Genomic DNA, 21,627 nt, shown 5'->3' with positions numbered 1-21,627 from the left:
AAACTCGTTAGCAGTCTAAGTTCCATAGATAAGCCCTGCTTTGAAAAGCAAGAAAATAAGAGCCTAAGCTTCACCAAAAAAGAGAGCATCGAGCTCCTAGGTCACTTCCAGAAATAAGGTATAACTTTATTTGTATTTTTCAGAAATGTGTGCCTGCAGTCATGAACGCTATTGGAAAGTAACACTGGGTATTACTGAAAATAATATGAGCCTTCAGAAACCTCCCTGCTTTTTAGAACATGGAACCATGGCCTCAAAGCACCTACAGGTTGGCTACCTCTGAGTCTTGCTTAACTTGGTGCTGCTGTGTGAAAGGACCATTTGCTTTCCCTTCTATCAGAAGTGCTCAAAAGCTGCTCCAGTTACTGTTTGGCTATAACACACTGTAAACCAAAATCCCACCCAATAGTCAAAGAGAAGAAAGAGTGTGAAAGAGTGTGAATGAAACGCTGTACTGCCTCCCTCATTGCCTTCTCCCCTTGGACAACCACCCCTTTGATGTTATCTCAACAACACTAAGGAAGAGAATTGTAGGTGCCCCACAGCAGCTCATCATCTCAGAATTGCATTTATGCTGAGCCAGATCCTCCAGCTTTCGTGTGAGTTTATGCTGACAGTGCAGAGAAAAGCAGCTGCACAATAATGGAGACTCCTGCCCTACATTTCTATTTCTATCTAGCCCACAGGAACCATAAGGGGATGACCACATCAATCATAAACAATCCAAATGTATTTTGATGCATACTATGGAGTTGGATGAATGTTACATTAAAAAAGGTTGTGCCTGTTAAAATAGAAACCATGGATGCAATTGCTTTCTACTTCCTGAATATTTAGTAGTTATGTTGTGCTGTTCATATGTTCAAAGGATGCACATGTGCATTGAAGCATTTGCAAGCACATTTGTGCTAATATTGATGGAGGTAACCATCTCACTGCCCTCTTGACATCTCTTCATCAAAATTCATTTCCCCAAATCAGGGGACAGAGACAATGGTATGTGTGCTTCTTAATCTCTCTAATACAACATATAAAGCTGAGGTGAAATGATCATGAAAGCTAAAGAGATTACACAGATTGTTAAACAAAGGAAAGTAATAAGGAATTACCAAATATCCAATAAAATATAAAGGAAATTCATAGGTGAAGCATGAAAAAATATTCCCTAGAGTTAGTTGACACTTTACCATTCCAAATTCATCATAGTTGTATCACAAAGACCTTGGAAACTTATCTTCACTTTTTGTATTTGCAATGGGTAGCTAAAGCAGCACCCCACAGTGAGGGACATTCTCAGTCCCAAGCAGCTTTTTTGTCCAAAATGAGCAAATGGGGCGAGTAACAGGATGAAGCCAGTGTAAATGCATTCTGTGGATGCTCACACTGAATCATGTTTCAGAGGATGTCCCCAGCACTGTGGAGGTGCCTGTTACAGGATGGCTCTCCCCAGCTTTGCTCAGCATGGAAAATGGTGGCAGGCTGGGATACAGGCCAGGAAACAGGAAAGTGTTCACACCTGCCAGAGTATGCTATGGGTAATTAACAACTAGGAGAGGAGAGAAAGCCCCTCCAACCTCTTTTCCCCTGTTAGTAGATGCCTAGGTAAGCCACAGAGAAGTGAAGTTATTTGTCCTGGTAATCCTGTTACCAAGTTAGGAAACCCCTGGCTTCCCAGCTCCCAACACACTGTGCTTTCTACAAAAGCATTTTTTTCCCAAGTGCTCTTTTAAATTAATGCCACTCTGAAAAACCCAGCTCACAGAGTGTCATCTATTAACAGGCCATAACATCCATCCCATCCATCTTTCCACACCAAAATAGATATTTTTTTTTTAAACTATATTCCTCTGTGCCTTTGAATACATAATCTATAAGAACTGTGAAGGGAAGCTCAGATTGAAGGCTACAGATCTCAGCAATAGGCTTGCATCCAGTGTGAGCCATGCATTCATCCTTGCTGGCCTCTGTTTCATCACTGATTTATGCAGAGGTGTACACAAACTATACTCACTCCTGAGAAAGCTGTTCAATTGTCACTGGAACCAGCAAGAAGCCTTGAAGGATTAGGCATGGGCAAGTCTTCTGAGAAAGGTGATTTTTGCTAAAGAAAGAAAATTAACGTGGCAAACGGGCATCCAAGTACAATATGAACCATGTACCATTTTATTTCCTAAGCTGCACATTTCATGCTGCCTGCCAGCTTTTAAAGGTCAAACATGTAAACTTAAGAAGGTGTGTGAATGTATACTAGTTGCAAAGCTCTTTTTTTGTCAGCTCTATGAAGCAATAACCCATGAAATATAGTTGATATCTCATGGGCACATTTCTCCATGCCTGCAAACATTTAAAATTGCACTTGTGGTGCATAAAAGATTTATAATGATCTCACCCACAAATATAAATTTTATCCCATATAGGACAAAAAGACCTAGAAGCAGAAGCAGTGAACAGCTGAACATGAGCACAGTGTCATAAATTCATAACACTTACAGCTTTTTAACAACCAGTCATAAATGTGACTGATTTAAATTTAATTTATGAGACTTTGAGATAGAACCAGGAATACCTCCTCAAAACTGAGTTTTAAAACAGAGTGAGTACAATTATGGCCTTCCTAGGATATTAGTTGAGGCAAACAGGATTGGGGTGGCCATCTGGAAGGTTTCTGAGCCACGCTGCATGTTCAGGGTCTGACAACCAGAGCCAAGTGGGCTCCACCAAAACTGGAGATCCTAAGACCACCCCAAGACAACAGCACATTCCTGCCCAGCACAAAGGGACACATGAACACAACCTACTGTCACCAAACCTAGGGCTCCTCCTGTGGGTACAGCTGGGCAAGAGATGGCCAAGTCATCCATCATGGCAGGGCTGGGATTATTTCCCATGCAGGTGGCAATCAGATTCACCTCATCTCCATTGCTCCATCACACCCCCCAGATTTTCACACAAACCACACATGTTTAGGCAGTTCTACTTGGACTGGAACTTTTTCTCACCATTATTTGGAAGGAAAGGCTATTTGGGAAGGGACTGGAAGATAGGAAAGAGCACTAACCAGGACAACAGAGGATGAAAGAAGTGAAACATTCTTGCTCAAGCTTGCCTCCTCAGGCATCACTAGAACAGCTTGTGTAAATCAAATGCCATAAGTTAAAAACCTTCACTTTCAAAAATGTGATGTTACCTTTCTCCCACAACTATATTGTTTTGATACAGAATCTATGGAAAAACAAGCAAACAATCAAACAAACAAACAAAAATCTGAATTTCATCTACATGAATCTCATAAAATCTCCAAGACAAGCCCTGATACCTAGCAAGTCAACAGAACTGTTTATTTTCTTGGACATAGAGATTAAATTTTATTTTGGGTCTGGCAAGAGAAAAAATTTTTAAATACCCTGGGGATCCAAATTTTGCCTCAGAGCTTTCTCTTTCTGCACCTGTCAGAAATTTGATTTATTTATTTTTTTCCCTACTGTACATATTGGCAGCTTAGAAATCCAACAAACAAACAACTTGTATATTTTTCCTGTAACTTCATCAGGATAAAAACAGAAGGGAGAAAACATGTTTTACTACCTAAGCCTTTTGCTTCCAGCTTTATCTTATGTTGCACTTGTTCTTTCACATGGAAGATAACAAATAGTCCCTTGTGTTGCCTATGTGTATCAAATTGAAGGCAAAATATTATGCCTCAGTGTGAAGTTGTAATATTGTGCCTATTAAAACATCAAAACTAACTCAATATAGAAAAAGACATGGTGAGGTCAAGCTGCAGATGTATCCCTCAAGGTATGAACTAAGGAGGACATTTCAGTCCCAATTATTTTTAAATGTGTGGTGATAACTAAATCATAGTTCTTCAGGTTTCAAAGGATAATATATTTTCTAGTAGGTGATGGCTACATCATCTGAAAAGATAATTTTTTTTAACTGATTTTTTTTAAATGTAAAGCATTTAGATTTTCTTGTCAGGAATCTAATTGACCAGTTATGGAGACAAAACTTCTCAGGACCAACAGGTTATTGATATTTATTAGTTACAGGTAGGTACCATAGACAAATTAAATGTGGATCATTAAAAAGACACATGGTGGTCAATGTGAAATGTAATAGTGATCTGAGTTTCTTCTATAAAATTGTAGAGAAATAACTGTCATCAGTCCTGCATCAAAAAATAATGCTGAATTCTCACAATGTTTATAGTAATTCTTAAAGCAGTTTGAAATACAACAGAGATAATGCTTACATGTTCTGTAATAAAGAACAAGAAAGTGGAAATGTATACCATCAAAAATTTAGTGGTGTCAACACTGGGGTCTGAGGAGATGATCTGTGCTTTAGGAAAGGTAAAGGAAAAGAAAAAAGCAATGCCAATTGGCAGGACAGCTCTGAAGAGCTTGCAGAGCTCTTTGCCTTAAAATAAAATGGTTAATATGAATTGCTTTTCAGTCTCTGTACCACACTGAAATGATGGCAGCATCCAAAGAACCCAGACTCATCCTGAACTGGGGTGCAAATTTGCAACAGCCAAAAGTTCCAGTTATGGCCTAAGAAACCACTGATCTGATAAAAGATACATATCTGTCTATAAATACCCATTTCAGTTTATATTCCTGAGACCATCATGGTTATTAAACTATTGTGAGTTTCACTAAGAAGCAAATATTTAAAAGTACAGAATAGGATTTTTTTTTATTTTTTTTTTTTTGCTTAAATAAGAAATAACATTATCACCCAAAATAGCTCACCTTTCAAAGAAGGTAAAGTAGGCTCAAAGTGCTGAAGATATACCACTGGAAGCCTCACCTACGACCATTAGTGGGATATTTCACACAAACACAATTTGGGCTAAGCAATACTCCATTGATCTGACCAGGAATTAATTTGGAATCTCTTTTAATTTTCTGCAGGTATTCTATGATTGCTTTTTTGCCTCCAGCTTAAGATGAAGAGGCTAAACCAAGAAGAGAGTTTCTTGAGTAGTCAGCACATGTCAGTGAGCTGTGTCTTGCTCTGATTGTGGCTTCTATTCCAAAGGTAGAGGTGCAATTCTTTCATTTTCAGCTTCATCACAAAAAAAAATTAGAAAATTAAACTTTAAGAAAGCAGAACTGGAAGACTTTTCTTCATTTGTTTTCTTCATTTAGTCTTCCATTCATGACAGCTAGGATGTTAAATTTACCATTGCCTCTTTCAAAACAGAGTGACCCTTAGGAGAGAGAAAGGACAGGTATTTATATCCTAATAGATGCAAGGACACAACTCACATTTGCACTGGTGCTTCAACTATTAACTAAAAATTAATATGAATTCCTTAGAGGCTGAGGGGTAGCAAAGGATAATCTTTTCTTCTTGAATCAGTGGCTTGGAGAAATGATTGGAGAAAACTGAACAAGAGGTTTTAGTTCTCCATGTCAAAATGTAGTTTATCCTGTTTTTAGGGTATTTAAAATAAATTCTTTCAAATATGACAGTTCCAAAACCACAGTTCTATGTAGGCTAATTTCCCTTTGTATCAAGGAAGGAAACATGACCATATTCAGGTAGCCTGTAGCAGAATTTCAAATGCCAGAGCATCCAGAGCACCTTTTAAAGGGTCTGGTGAGGCATCATTGCCTACTGCTGTCACATCCTGAGTCTCTGTTCACTCCTGGGGAAGCAGCAGCCACAGCCACCAAACTGGACACCCCTGTAGACAGTCTGAAGAGCATCTCATGCCTTCAGTCAATATTTATTCAAGAAGTTTTGTATGTGCCAGTGTAAAAATAACAAATTCCAGAAAGGCTTCGAAACTGTAAATATTAGGGTTATCAGAGCTAAACAATTAGCAACTGAGTCACACCAAAAGAGCAGTTACTCATGTGCAGAGTACAATTTCAGTAGCAGATCCTAAATCTGACCCACTATAGTAACTAAAACATTCTCTCTGCTCTTTCAGAATAATATACAATTTCCATCAATGTTTGCCCACCCCAATTAAAATAAGTATTCTTCTTGGCATTCCAATTACATGTAGTAGAAGAGCTGTGGAGTTGTGAAAGACAAATAGCCAAACACAGTTTTTATGTGCTGAAGCAAGTGTAACTGTTTTCTTTTTTTTTAGATGCATAACTTTACTGATCCTGTGATGCAAAGCTTAAGCTGAATTAGTTCCCACTTTACCATCAAAAGGATAATGTATGATTTCAAATGATTGTTTGATAGCCTAGACACAAAATTTCCCAGGTAAGAACCAGGGAAAAAAGTTAGCATTCATTTAACTGTTCCATAGCTCTACACATTTCATCTGAAAATTCATTCAAGCCTTTTGTCATCCAATGCAGAATGTACTTTTAGTTTTCTCATAGTCCCCAAACTCTGCCAGACATTGTCCATTTACCAGAAAAGGTAAAATAGACTGGGGAGACATTAAAAAAAAAAAAAAATCTATTAAATTAATGAGTTAATTAATTTATTTAATTAATTATTTTTCATTGTTTTCTCTACTGTCCCATTACCTATTATGCCTTTTACTTGCATATTTATTGTGGGATCTTTTTATCTAAAGATACAAAAATGTAAGCCCAAACACTAACCATATCACGTCTCTTGGTGATAATTAGGCCATATCTTTAATTTATTTGATCTTGGGCTTTTTCCAGCCTTTCTTAATTTTATTTGGAGACAAAATGGATGGTTACATGATGGTATGCCAAATTATCTTTTTTCTATGACACATGAGGCACCAGTTGGTAAGTACTGAAGACTCCAGGATTCAGATATTTTTTGGTCTAAAAAATTATTTGGTCAAAGAAGTATGGACCAGCACCTCAGCCAACAACTGGGAAGAAATAAGAGACACTGAATGTGGGGGTGATGAAATTCATGAGATGTTGGTTCTTGTCCTGGCTCTGCTAATGGCTTGCCTTACAATGAAACTGGAAAAAGAAAGTTAAACTGTTGCACCCCCTACAAACAGCAAGGAGGTCTTTGTGGGAATGTTTTTAGAGGAAAATGGACATGTAGTGAACGAGCCAGGAAAGGGATATGAACGATTTTATGAGCCTGAGCTAGTCCTGTAGCTTTGTCCTTGAAGCCCTTAGAAAGTGAGATAAGAAGAACAGACAAGGGGCAAGATGAGAAGAGCTGAAGGTGATAGGTGAATGCCAAGAAACTCTGAGGCCAATGAAAAGTAGAAAAGCCTTCATGTTTGCCTCCTGCAAGAAAGGTTCTACCAATGGTGAGTTGTGTGGTGGCATGTAGGGATAGAGAAAATGTTTATTGGGGTTAGAAGAGAGCAATAATGCTGCATTTGCTTGATTCATATTGAAAGTGTCCAGTTCTTATCTTCTCAGGTCTTTGGGCAAGAATAAGCAAAAAGAGCCATATATAACCATTATTCTGGCACAGTAACCCCATAGCCACTGGAACACATTGAGTCACGGGGTCATGATGGATCACTTGAAGAGCTGTCAAATCACAAAGCTGCCACATCCTGGAGAAACAGCTTTTGCCATCACATTGCTTCAGGACAGGTTTCTAAAAGGCAGCCACTACTGGGGAGGTCACCAGCCCCCTCATAGCTGGACAAAGAGCAGGGGCACACATGGCTCTGAATTGACACCAGAGTGTGTATACATAATGCTGCTCTTGACCTACCTTCCTTCCTTCCTTCCTTCCTTCCTTCCTTCCTTCCTTCCTTCCTTCCTTCCTTCCTTCCTTCCTTCCTTCCTTCCTTCCTTCCTTCCTTCCTTCCTTCCTTCCTTCCTTCCTTCCTTCTTTCCTTTTCTCAACCTCTCACAGTATGAAGATGCTTCCAAACTGCATGGAGAACACTGTCAGGGTAGGAATAAACCACATCTGAAAAGCTAAGCATTCCCATTTTTCTTTGTTTAATCATATAATTACAAACAGGAGAAAAGGGATATTAGACATATGTGAGATTTTGCTGTTTCACAAATGCTTTTCTTCTTCCCACATGCATGGTAGGCATCCAACTACATTTTAGTTATCTACCCTTCAGTTCGTGAAGAACAGTAAACCAGACTTACTGTTCTGAAAACGAATGGGTAGACCCACTAACGTTAGACAGACCTTGCCTAATGTAGACCAGAAACAATAAAAGTCCATGCAATTTACTGCTGGTTTAATGAAACATATTCACACTGAAGAAATGCTACTTCTTTTCTTTTACCGGCTCCCCTCACTTTATTACACAATCTTCTGTGCCTGTGTCATTAAATCCACCAACTTTCTGGACCATAGCCTCTACAGACATCTTCCCTTGGTTAATGAATATCTTCCAGACAACATTTATTTTATTGACATCCATAAAAGTCCAGGGTTATTTGCCTTGCAAAAGTTAGATTTTATTGGCTATGTATGCTTCAGTTAGTTAATTAAGAAGTAACCAGCAACAGCCTTGGCTTATCTTGATTTTGAGAACTTTGTCTGGGTCAATTTCCAGTGCTTTAACATGTCAGTTTAGCATGATTTTTTTTCCTGCACGTTTTCCCACAGCCTAAAACAATGGCTACAAACCATTTACTATTATTTCTTTATATTCTAGTCATGCCTGAAGGTTCATACTCGACTGTGCATCTTGTAAGTCTTCCAATGTTGTGACAGAAGTCCATGCTTTCCAGAAGCTCACAATACAAAAAAAGTGGAAGGAAAAATAATATTATTAATGAAACATTGATTGATAAGGTGACCTACTCATAAATAAAATTTAAAGCCTGTAGAAAAGCCACAGAACTCAGAAAAAGTTTGAAGGCTTTTCTTCTGGTTTCTATGTAAATACACAACAAATGTTAAATGGATTTTAAATCCTGTAAAGAAAGTTCATAATGCTGTATCTAAAAAACAGCAAGCTTGTTTTAGGCATTAAGTATAATTTGTTTGGTGAGGTTTTTTCCTCCCATATTGGGTTTATTCACACCTCTGAGTATTCACATATTGATGATCAAACAAGCCTAGTAACAAAGCTCAGCCTTATTGAGTCCTCATGGTGTTCATTCAGTGACACGAGACTGAACTAAACAGTCACTTTTGATGGTTGCTCATGATTACTATGTGATGCCATTGCAGGCCTCCAGAAGGCTCACTCCTCTCCTTCAGGTGCAGTGCAGGTGATTAGCAGGACTGGGATTTTTGCATCAGCCAGGGGCCAGGGCCAGTATCTGAAGACAGAAAACCTGTCTGTGGCAGGGACACTTGCTAGCCAACCTAGTGAGACACAACAAATACCCATGCAAGATGAGGGTTGATCTATTCATCAAGTGTTTCCAAAGGGCACAGGTGAACAGGAAAATATTTGTGATTCAAAAATGTTTTCTAACTGTGCAGAAGAAAAACTCTTGGATCTGCAAATTTTTAGCAGCTTTTCCTTTTGTAATTCCCATCCATATGTGAAATGAAGGGCCATTTTCTATCTGTATAAAGTATATATTGGAATATTTGTCTGTTAGGCAGGTGACCCTTTTGCAGATACTTCTTGAGCAAGGGTATTATATACTGCATTAAATCCTTCATACTTTGCAGAGAGTGATCTGTTTACAATAGGGATTTTGTACAAGATTCGTGGAGTAAAAACAGAGGAGATGTGACACATTCAAAGCTCTCCTCTAAAACACATGGACCATGGTATTCTGTGCTGTCCCTACAGCACCACCTTCCCTGGCCCATTTTATCCTGGTGGTCTTTGCAATGTAGAGAAAGAATCCAAAGTTTTGCACTGCAATCTTTTTCTTATTATTACCCCTTTATAAGAAAAAAGTACATTTTTTGACCACAATCAAAGATCTCCATGCCTCTCCTCCTTGACTTGCTTTTGGAAAGGGGGAACAAAATCAAGCAATGGATTTTCTTACCTATTTTACATTACTCAGATTTAGAATATTTTGTTGAAATACTGCTCTGAACAGGAAGCCTCTCCCTGTCCCCGAGGGCATTTGTGATGCATTGATATACATGCTAAAGAAAGATCTGTGCTCCACATGGACCACAGCTTCAGAAACAGCAGCATCTCTGCAGTACAAAAGGTGCATTGCTCAGAGGGAATGTTCTGCAGTCAATCTGATAACTTCTGTGACCTTTTTCAAAGAGATGAGGAAGATCACAAGACCTATGCATTGCCCTCTTGGTCCCCAGCCTCAGAGCTGTCAATGCCTTGGTGAAAGCTGTAGCTGCACATACTTCCCTTGTAGCAGTTGCTATCTGACACAAAAGATGACTTTGAAGACAGAGCCAGGCCAGCCACAGTGCCAAATAGCACAGGGCAGAATAAAATTTCAGATTGATAGCTATGTTCTGATAATTACAACGATTAAAGTATTTCCTGAATTTATCATTAGAAAAAGTATGTCTAAAAATAACGACTCCTGCATGCAGTGGTCCAGAATTGTAAAAGGTAAGATAAAAATCCCAGCAATCATTGATTGTGCACGGAGAGTGAAAGCTGTTTAATGTCTAGGAAGAGCAGCTAAGACATCTGGGTTGTTTTCTAAGCTCTGACACAGATTTTTACATCTCCTGGGGCTGGCTACTAAAACTGAAGAAAACTGCTCGGCAGCTGCAGCCTGCAGCATGCTCTGGAGCCCTGGACCTTCAGTCACTAAGAATGGGGATCCAGCTGGGACACTCTGGGCTGTCTTCTGGCCTTCAGGGGAAGAGGAGATTTCATTGTCCCACACAGCTTGGAGTGGAAGCAAAGAAATCATCCAGGCACAGTGTGCCTAAGCTTCTCCAGTACTGACCTCACTCAAGAATGCAAGGATAGAGGAGAGGAAAGATGGGAATGGCAAGATAAAAAAAAAAAAAAAAGATAGAAAGAGGGAAAGATGGGAAAACCTCCACCTCCAGTAGGTCCTAAAGCACTTGAAGTTTTCACATTAAAATTACTGTAAAAATTCAAAGAATTATTGTCTCCATATATCAATGGTGTCACTGTGTCTTTGTGGGTTATTGCTGAGGGAAAAATGTCTTGGCTGAAACACATCAGGAACCAATGCTAAAGAGCAGCTTGCCTAATTTGTGAAGCTGAAAATTATAATAAGTAATAATACACTCAGAAAATTCCTTTCATTCAGTTGCTTGTTTAAACTATGTCCCCTAAACCTGTACAGAGGTCTGAGTAATGTCTTGGATTCTGACATTTCCAAACTTTTAACTGACAGACAGCAAAAATGCCACTGGAAAAAGAAGCCTCAACAGATGAGAGAGGAATATGGGCAATTAGGCCTTCACCCTGGCACATTTCCCCAGGGAAGCAGGCTGAGCAAAGTCAGAAACATTGCTTGAGCAGGTTCTAAGACCTCAGTGCAGAGAGCATTTAAACAGGTGCTTTTGATTGGAATAAGACTTGACCAGATACTTAAGCAGTTTGATGAACTGATGCTTGATGAATGATTGCAGAAGACCTTTACATTATTCAGTTCAAAGCTGCTTTTAAAGACCCTTCACTTCAATGTTTATAATGCTTCCCTCTAGAAACATAATTATTCAATCTAAACCTTGTTTTTTTCTTTTTCTTTTTTTTTTTTTTTTCTTTACAGTGGCATTAACTCCTGAAATTAAATTAATTAGTTGCTAATTTTCACTCTGAAAAAATGTGTTGATACAAGGAGTACAATAAACAGTGGTTGGGTCAGATAAATAGTGAAGCATTTACCTGACCCCAAGCCATTATTATAATTAGCTTCCTCTGACACATTACAGTGTGTTCTTCAATCTACCACTCACCAAACATCCAAAAGGACATCCACACAACAGCACCAGTTCACAGTTCCTGCTGTACTGAGAAGTGCTTTCTGTCCCATAAACATCATAGCAGAACACAGTGTTAAGCCTTTCCAAGGCTTTAAGCACTGTGGGCATGGCTTTTCTTTCAAGTTCTACTGCTTTTCTATATTTTTTTGAGCATCATTTTACAAGAGAGTTGGACATTCAGTTTTCTGTCAGAACAAAGAAAAAACTTCAACGCCTCAGGAGCAACAAGAGCCTACAAATATCCAGCACTCATACAGAACTGCACCCACAGTGGAATCCTACAAGCCAACTGTGTATCGTGCTTATTGCCCTTTGTCATGAATTTCCTCCTATTTGAATATCTGGCAGTATTATGGGTGAAAAAAAAAGATTCAATTTAAAGAAGATTATCAGCTGTTCTGAGTTTTTGAGTCAAATGCCAGATCTTTCCAGTTTTCACTATAAAATACAAACAGGTTATTTTTATAATCTGAAGAATTCTGGATTGGTGTTTTATCTTTTTTTAAACAAAGAAATACATGATGTCATGGACAAACAAATATTGTGTTAGTTTGTTTCTAATAACGGACACATTTTTTAAAGTAAGGATAACAGGAAAAAAACAAGATAAAAGGAAAAAAAGATGAAGTTAGTGTTGAATGAATTAATAGCAGGCAGGTGGCTGGGTGGGTGTCATGGCAGATAAACACTGAGATGAAGCCAAGGTAATTATAATTATAATCTGGCTAGTAATGCTGTCAGCTGAGGGTGTATAAAAACCTCGGTAAGTTAATACAGAGATGATCAGATCAACCTCCTTCCTGCCTGATCCCACAAAACACAATCTCATATATTCAAACTGACATTTTATGCATTTTTATTTTCCGAGTATTTCATGTATGTTTTTAAGAGAGTATATTTTAAGAGAGCTATTCTGCTGTAACCAGATCTTAACCAACTTTCCACTCTCCTCATGAAATCCTGGAAAACATGAGTATGTAATCAGCTGAGTCTCTCCTGACCTCCATGTTTTGCTGGACAGAATTCACCACTTTCTCTCATTCTCTTTCTCAGCCTTTCTCTCCTCACTGTGCTATTCACGGGGGTATAAAATGCTCAGCAAACAGAAGTCAATGGCAGATGTGTCGGCAGCACTTCTTTCTGCAATTTTACTAAATGGATGTAGTCCATAAAAGCAGCCTTAATTAATGGAAACATTTTAAAGGCACTTTTAATAAGCCAGGAAAACAGGAGTTGCCAATAGCAAACTTTATTAACAAAGAATGTTTAAAAATTATGCTCCTAGAGGTGACAAAAGATTTGTGGTGGGTTGACCTTTTCAGGGTGCCAGGTGCCCACCAAAACTGCTTTATCACTGCCCTCCTCAGCTGGGAAGAGGAGAGAAAGTATAATGAAAGGCTCATGGGTCAAGATAAGGGCAGGGAGAGATCACTCACCAGTGACCATCACTGGTGAAACAGACTGCACTTGGGGAAATTAGTTTAATTTATTACAAATCAAACCACGGAGAAATGAACCCATATCTTATAACACCTTTCCCCCAACCTTCCTTTTTTCCCAGGATCAGCTTCTCTCCTTATTTCTCTGCCTCCTCCATCCCAACAGGATAGAGGGAGGGGGAATGGGGCTGTGATCACTTCATCACAGGGTGTCCTTTCTGCCCCTTCCTCCTCAGCAGGAGGACTCCTCACACTCTTCCACTGCTCCAGCATGGGGTTCACCCCACAGAAGACAGTCCTCACAAACTTCTCCAACAAGAGTCTTTCCCATGGACTACAGTTCTTTATCAACTGCTCCAGCACGGGTCCCTTTCATAGGTGCACTCCTGCAGGAACAGGCTGCACCAGACTGTACCCTACAGGGTCCTGAGTCCTGCCAGCAAACCTGCTCCAAAATGAAGTCCTCTCTCCACAGGGACACAGGTCCTGGCAGGAGTCTGCTCCAGTGCAGGATTCCATGGGGTCACACCTTCCTTCAGGCATCCCCTTCTCATCCATGGCTGCAATGGATCTGTGCTCCATCCTGAGCCCCCATGGCTGCAATGGATCTGTGCTTCATCCTGAGCCCCCATGGGCTGCAATGGATCTGTGCTCCATCCTGAGCCCCCATGGCTGCAATGGATCTGTGCTCCATCCTGAGCTCCCATGGCTGCAATGGATCTGTGCTCCATCCTGAGCTCCCATGGCTGCAATGGATCTGTGCTCCATCCTGAGCCCCCATGGCTGCAATGGATCTGTGCTCCATCCTGAGCCCCCATGGCTGCAATGGATCTGTGCTCCATCCTGAGCTCCCATGGCTGCAATGGATCTGTGCTCCATCCTGAGCCCCCATGGCTGCAATTGGATCTGTGCTCCATCCTGAGCTCCCAAAGGCTGCAGTTGGATCTGTGCTCCATCCTGAGCCCCCATGGCTGCAATGGATCTGTGCTCCATCCTGAGCTCCCATGGCTGCAGTTGGATCTATGCTCCATCCTGAGCCCCCATGGCTGCAATGGATCTCTGCTCCATCCTGAGCCCCCATGGCTGCAATGGATCTGTGCTCCATCCTGAGCCCCCATGGCTGCAATGGATCTCTGCTCCATCCTGAGCCCCCATGGCTGCAATGGATCTGTGCTCCATCCTGAGCCCCCATGGCTGCAATGGATCTGTGCTCCATCCTGAGCCCCCATGGCTGCAATGGATCTGTGCTCCATCCTGAGCTCCCAAAGGCTGCAGTTGGATCTGTGCTCCATCCTGAGCCCCCATGGCTGCAATGGATCTCTGCTCCATCCTGAGCTCCCAAAGGCTGCAGTTGGATCTGTGCTCCATCCTGAGCCCCCATGGCTGCAATTGGATCTGTGCTCCATCCTGAGCCCCCATGGCTGCAATTGGATCTGTGCTCCATCCTGAGCTCCCAAAGGCTGCAGTTGGATCTGTGCTCCATCCTGAGCTCCCAAAGGCTGCAGTTGGATCTGTGCTCCATCCTGAGCCCCCATGGCTGCAGGGACCCAGCCTGTCTCACTCAGCTCTGGCACCTAGAGCAGCCTGTCCCCCTCCTTCTGCGCTGGCCTTGGGGTATGTTGGATTGTTCTCCCCAGTTTGGTGGGGTTTTCTCCCACTTCACGATGCCATCTGCAAGGCTCCACCACCATCCCTGATGGGCTCAGCCTTGGCCAGCAGTGGGTCTGTCTTGGGGACAGCTGTCATTGGCTCTGCTGGACATGGGGAACCTTCTGGCCACTTCTCACAGAAGCCAACCCTGTAGCCTCCCTCTCTACCAAAACCTTGGCATGCAAATCCAATACAAGATTTTATGTGAGCAGTATTTTAAAAACAGTATTTCTTTATTCAAATACCTTAAAAATCTTATGGGACTCACGTTTGGAACTTGGCATGTTTTCTTGAGGATGAAAGTGAGACAGGACAGCTTTCCTGCTCCTGTGTGACAGGCAGGAAATGCTTTTACTGTGTCTCAAGAGTCTTTTATTATTTAGAGACCTGAACCTGAAAGGTGCTGAGTGCTCTCAGTTCACATTGACTTCAGTGTCACCCAGTCCTCAATTAGGTTCAATGGGATTTGAGGGAACATCACATCCCAAAGCAGATGTTTACCCCACAGAGCATCTCCTCTAGTGCACCCCAAATACAGAAACATCAAGGATGCAGTTTGGATCCAGCAGACCTCTTAGATATATGCTTAAGTCTCTCCTTAGCCTAACACTCTTCAGTAGGATTTAGCCACATGTCTAAAAATTAGTATGTGTTTAAATACCTTATCTACTTGAAAGAAGATGGCAGACTATTTTGTTTTCTGTGAAAGATATGAAAATATGTCCACTTAAATAATAAATAATAATAATATTTTTTAATGAAAAAAAAATACATAGTAAAATATATTCTCAGCAGATATATATAACCTGGACAGACCTCTTGTCATTTTCTAAAGCTATCACAATCCATTTTTGCCAACATACCTTTTGTCTTGTTTTGTTGTGACAGGGATTCTCATGGAGAAATTGAATAAGCCCCACGTTCTTGTTGCACCAAAGGAAATGTCTTTCCTTGGGAAAATGCCCCCTCACACACCATCTGACACTGGCTTTCCAATCAAATATAAAAAGCAAAAGCAAACTGTCCCCACCATCTGTGACAAAGTCCCTTTAATTCTTCAAACACTTCTCTGTAAAATGTGGCTATTAGTAATAGCCACACATTTTGCTGCATTTGTATATTAGAGCTGTTTTCTTTCATTCCTGATTGAGACAGAATCATTGTATTATTAACCCAGAGAAGTTCTCTGTGCTTTTTAATTCCAGAATAATGAAACTCATTGGAACTTGGCGGCATTGAGCCTTGCTGACTAATCATTGGCATTGGCTAATGGCAATTTTTAATCAAATCTTATTATTAAATCAGAATATAAAAGATTTAGAAAATGCAAGGTTGCAGCTAGAGGTCATTAGTCATGAGCACAAGAAGTAATCAATACAATTATGGTTGCTGAGATGGTGCTGGATGGGCCAGGTGGTGCAGTGTGATAATGTGTTACCCTTTCACCCCGGAGTCCCTCCTGCATCACAGATAACAGAGAGGCTGCTGCCCCTTTCTCATCTCTGGTGGGTGCCTGAACGTGCACAAACCATTAAAAGTGGGCTAAATTCAATTCTTGGTCACGCTGCTGTGGAGTTATTCCAGATTTATTCTTGTCCCATTGCAAATTTTTTAGCTGTCTCTTTTAAAAATAAGATATTGTTTTGGATAATAGGGATGAGATGGAAATGCTCATTTCACAATGCCATCAACAGCCTAACCTACTGTTCACTGTAGTGCCAGTATGAAGTAATAAAAATAAAGTCATTGCAGATTTATATTAAAGCTAACGAGTGCAGAGCTGGTTGTTAAGCAGTTTCTTGCAGTTCCTTTCTTTTATGAGGATGTGATACTGAGGTTGCCTTATTTTCTCTGTCTTGGGAATGAATTTAAGAAAGGATCCTCAGGGAAAAAAAAGAGGGGCTAGGAAAGGCTAAAATTTTGAAACTCTAGGTAGCAGGAAGAGCTAGAAGCAATCTATGAAAAAGCTGCACTCCATCCTAAAAAATTATTTTATCTCAAAAGGATGAGATGGCACTAGAAAAGTTACAGTACCTGTAAATCTGGCCCTAATGGCGAGCGTTCAAGCAAAACTATTACCATCCATAGGCATTTACTTTCCAAAAGACATGTTTTTCTTCATGTCCTTTTAACAAAATGATTGGCTCAACTCCAATCTTAGGCAATTTTTTAAGGATCTCACACATGCATCTGCCTGGACAAGGGGTTCTGGTCTCCCACCCCTCTCATCAGAGAACATTGAAAAATGCTTGGTTGCCAGCAGAGATTGATGTCTGGGGCATTCACATATCAAGAGTATTACCTTCTCTGAGAATTGCAAAATTTCCCTAAATATTTGTTTTGGAGTCCCTTTTCTCTAACAAAAATACCATCAGTTTCAATTTGTGCCATTGTATTCTTTGCATTCATCTATATATCTGCCCCCTAATGCAAACAAAAGGAAATTCCAACACTGTAAAAATCCTGTGTTCACATGAAGGTGAGATTTCCTTACAAAAGCCCAACAGGCCAAAATAAGTAGACTACTGATTTTTTCTTACTTTTTTGCAAACAGTGAAAATATCTCCTCTTTTATATGTAATGTTTCAATCTGTGGACCTTCATATATGTATGAATAAGAAATAAAACTTCACATAAGCTAACTAACTACCAACCATATAGACATAATTGCTTTTGGAAATATTGTACTTGAAGACATTTTCATGTCAGCTGTATGTGTTTGAGTATCATCATAACATGGTGTTTACACCAGATTAATACCATATGCTGTGTGGGAATTATGTCAGGTTATAAATGGAAATACAGTATAATATCTGAAATTCAGGAGTGCTTTAGAATCTGATTTTTCTTAAAGTGCTGCTATTCTAGAAGAACATAAGTTTGAATAACATTATTTTTGATTTACACCATTATAACACAGATAGAACCCCATTCCAGCTGCCTTAAATTTTGTTAAACAAGTGTTAAAATTACCACCAATTAAAACTGTTTCTACACACTGCCAGTGGATTCATGACCTCATTAAGGCAGCCAGGAGTGCTGCCACAGAATCATGGTGAGACCTCAGATATGATGAGAGTCATTTTTCTAGCTTTTCTTCTCCCAAAATGATGCCACTCTCCCATGTCTCCTCTGGGCCTCTTGTGAGTCCTGTCAACACATTTCAGCTCAAAGCTGAAAGCACTTCTTTAATCTGCATTTTACTCACTGCCTATGTAATTTAACAGTTGTCGAGCAGGTCAGGAATAGGAATAAAAGTACAAAAATACAAAAGTGGGGAAAGATGAGGGGTGTTTGGAACACAGCAGAATGGAGCCTAAACAAAAAGCAGCTAAAAACAGAAAAGAAAGGCAAATTAAGGAGCAGGGCCAGAGTACCAAAGCCAGTAAAATCCAAGAGAGCTTTCCACTGATTTTAATCAGACCCCCTGGGAATGACAGAGAGGAAAATAATGAAGGACGTTGAGAGAGGTGGCACCGTTACAGTGAAAGGGCTCAGCAAAGGGAGAGCGGATGCTGACAGCAAGCGAGGGCTTACCAAGGGAGCATCCTCCCACACTGCTGAGGAAGGGGCAGAGCTCCTTCCTGGGCCAGCTTCAGGACCAAAGTGCCACTCGAAGGCAGCCCCGTGCTCCAGCCCGCGCTCTGCTCTCCATGGGCTCGTTATCCGCGGCACAGCACCGCGCTCTCCCGCACGGAGCGTTCCCAGGGAGCTGGGGCAGCGCGGGGCAGGGCAGGAGCACAGCTGGGTCACCCCACGTCCCTGCAGACCTCACCCACCTCTGCTTCACACTCAGGTTGCTCAAAATTAGGCCAACACCTGGCTCCTTGGATAGCTTCTTAAATTCGCACTCAACTTCTTCTGAGCAGATCACATCACTCAGATCAGCAGATTGTAAAAAAAAACAGAAATTTCCCTGAATTTAAGTAATATTACATTATTAAATGTACAACGTTCTATGAGAAGCTTTCAGAAAATCACAGTATCTGAGATCACAAAAATAAAGGGTGTGTTCATTCCTCAGAAAACAAAATTCAGGTCTAAATATGATCTTTATTTTAGGGTGGCTATGCACTGTAGCATCACAATTTCTCACATGAAGACTAAAGTACCTTCTAGATATTCCATGGAATGTTTTCTGTGTGCTGAAGTAAGTTCTCCCATGCATTTTCCACTAAAACATATTCATGTTATTCACTTAAATGTTATTTAACTTTCCTAGGGATGACAGATTGCCATTTTGATTAAAAATTTAAGGGTTTGCTGTTGATTTGACCCTGATGCATACACTGAGTAGGACGTGATATCTTTTGTGCTAATCTAGTTCCAAGCAGATTTAAATATATATATATTTATATATATACATATATATATAAACATATATATAAAAAACTATGTTGGAGGATTGAATGTAGAAGTGGAGCATTAACTCTGTCTTTACATGGGACCTATTAATATGAAAATTATTCTAATATGATTAACAGCTCCTCTTAACACCAAAGAGAGTGAGTCTTGAGAGATTATTCCGCAAGATGATAACGTTTCCCTATCCAGTTTGTAACCCTAGGGAAAACTGAAAAAATATGGATTTTGACTTGAACAATAATGAAATGGTAAGTGATATAGCTTTGCTGTCTTATAATGACTGTATTAATTTGCAAGCTGTAGTGCTAAACCAGAATAGAGGTGCTCGAGGAGATATGCCTGTTATCTAGGCAACAGTTAATATGATGAAAATGCTATTTAGAAGAAGCTCCGTATTTTTATCATAAATACAACTTTAATTCCTTGTGAGTCTCCATAAAGTCCTGGTAGAATGTAATAAATGCAACATAATCTAAAAGAGAAGACTGTCATTTATAACCATTCCCAATATTAGTTATGGATCTTTTAAAGTTTAAAAGCACTTTCTGTAAGAGGATCTGTCCTATATATTCCATCCCATATCACTTCCCTGGTTTAGAAAAATGACTCAGCTGTGATAAAGAGATTCAATTTTTACCTTTTGCTTGCTTTTTTGAGTTAGCATGGCAGACCTTATCTATTAATTTGCCAGGGAGAATTTCTCTTCAATGATGCTCTTTTCCCCAAAAGTGAAAGTCTTTTAAATTTTAATTTTAGTGTGGGAAGGAAGTACTCCACAAGCAAATGACAAAAAGGAACTATATACAGACTGATGTTTTATCACCTTTCATCAGGCTGAAAGTGCAAAGCTTCTGTGAAATCAATTCTCTTACAATTGTCAGAATTTTACATTACTGATATTTATATATGACTGAGCTGAATAAGCCTTTTTATTCACTGGTGAGGCTGTCCTGTACAGATTTCATGTAATGTTTACTGAAACTGAACTTAATTTGACAAGACCATAAACCACAGCTATTTTTTCTGTGACAATAGCCTAACTTCAGCTTTTGGGAAACAATATTTTTAAAGGTTCCTGGAAGTCAGCATAGTGATCTGAGAGCTGTAGGACTGAACCAAGCAATAAACACAGGGTCATAACGAGTAACATACAATTACACAATATGCAGTTCAGACCTCAGTCAGAGCCTCTCCTGCCTGGCTTCTGCAAGGAACTCATGTTTGTCTCATCTCTCCTTGTATCACAGTGCAAATATGCTGGCACACTCTGCACACCCCTTTGGGAGCAGATACAGTGATGAGGCTGGATGAGAAGGAGCTGTGGCCTCTATGTCTTTGTATGGTGCTGCAAAGGGCTGCTCTCTTTCACTAGCCACTGAAACTCCAAGGGTTTCACCCCTGAGGATCCATTTTACAGCAGTATCTAACATAAGCTAACAGTTCATAAAGGGGGAGGATTCAAAATAGCATTGATAGATGTTTGCTCTTACCTGGCTGCATAAAACACAATCAGTTTGGTTTGGTTTTTTTCTCAGTTTTCTTATGGAGTGCTGAATGAACCTGGGGCCTAGACATTGTTGGAAGATCAGTTCAGCAGCTGCATGTTCCTCATGAGACAGATGTACAACAGGCAGAAGGACGTGGTGTTGCTACAAACTTTGTAGGCAACTTAAATGTTTCTGGATCAGGGAAAGAAACCCTGCTTTTTAAGGAAGGATTGGCTGTTCTAATTCTGCTTAAAGTAAAGAGAGAGAGAAAGTTAGGGTTGATTTGGTTCAAACCATGTCCTCTGAAGTTTACCTCTGCAGTAAATTATCAAGTTTTTTCTCCATGTGACAGTGCCATCAAAACTGAGACATGTTGAAGCAGACTTCCATCTGTGAAGGAGAAAATAAGGGGAAAAAAAGTATGGGAAATGTATTAAAATGTGTATTCTGTTTAGCTTTTCTTCATCAATCATAAAGCACCTCAAACTGTTCATCAGCCAAACCAGCAGCTGATTTATTATAAATGAGAATGGGAATATTATGAGACAAGGTTCTCTCTGCTTACCATCCACATAAGCTGCTCTAACAAGAAGCTTTCTTTCTTTCTCTACATTGTACATGTTGATGTGATAGCCACAGATTTCTGTATGACTAAACACAAAAGACTTCACCACCTCCTGAGATAGAATTGACAGAAATTTATTTGGAATCTGAAGGATATTCTCCCCACACTGGTATTTTCCTTTAAACACTCTCATTTCAGGGGAGCAGGAAGGAAGTTCTTTTATTCAGCTTTGGTGTGCACAAAGTCTCAGTTTCTGTGCAGATTGCAGGATGTTATGGCATTGTCTATGTCAATATTGTCTGAGTGCTTTCTTAAGCCCTGTAGCTCTGAGCAGGTAGGATTCTGTCTGTACCTAAATGATAAG

General features: G+C 40.1%; 1 long non-coding RNA gene across 2 annotated transcripts in view; it reads right to left on the bottom strand.

The window, feature by feature from the left end:
- LOC130251748 (uncharacterized) overlaps window positions 1-21,114 on the bottom strand; it is a 165,557-nt gene extending 144,443 nt beyond the window's left edge. For both annotated transcript variants that reach the window (XR_008840222.1, XR_008840223.1), the window contains exon 1: window positions 21,012-21,114. This is a non-coding gene — a long non-coding RNA (uncharacterized LOC130251748). The remainder of the gene's footprint in view (window positions 1-21,011) is intronic.
- Window positions 21,115-21,627: the final 513 nt, after the last annotated feature.

This window comes from Oenanthe melanoleuca, chromosome 3 (assembly GCF_029582105.1).
Source record: "Oenanthe melanoleuca isolate GR-GAL-2019-014 chromosome 3, OMel1.0, whole genome shotgun sequence".
NCBI lineage: Eukaryota > Metazoa > Chordata > Aves > Passeriformes > Muscicapidae > Oenanthe > Oenanthe melanoleuca.
The sequence above is the reverse complement of the archived record's forward strand: the minus strand, read 5'-3'. Positions and strand labels throughout refer to the sequence as shown.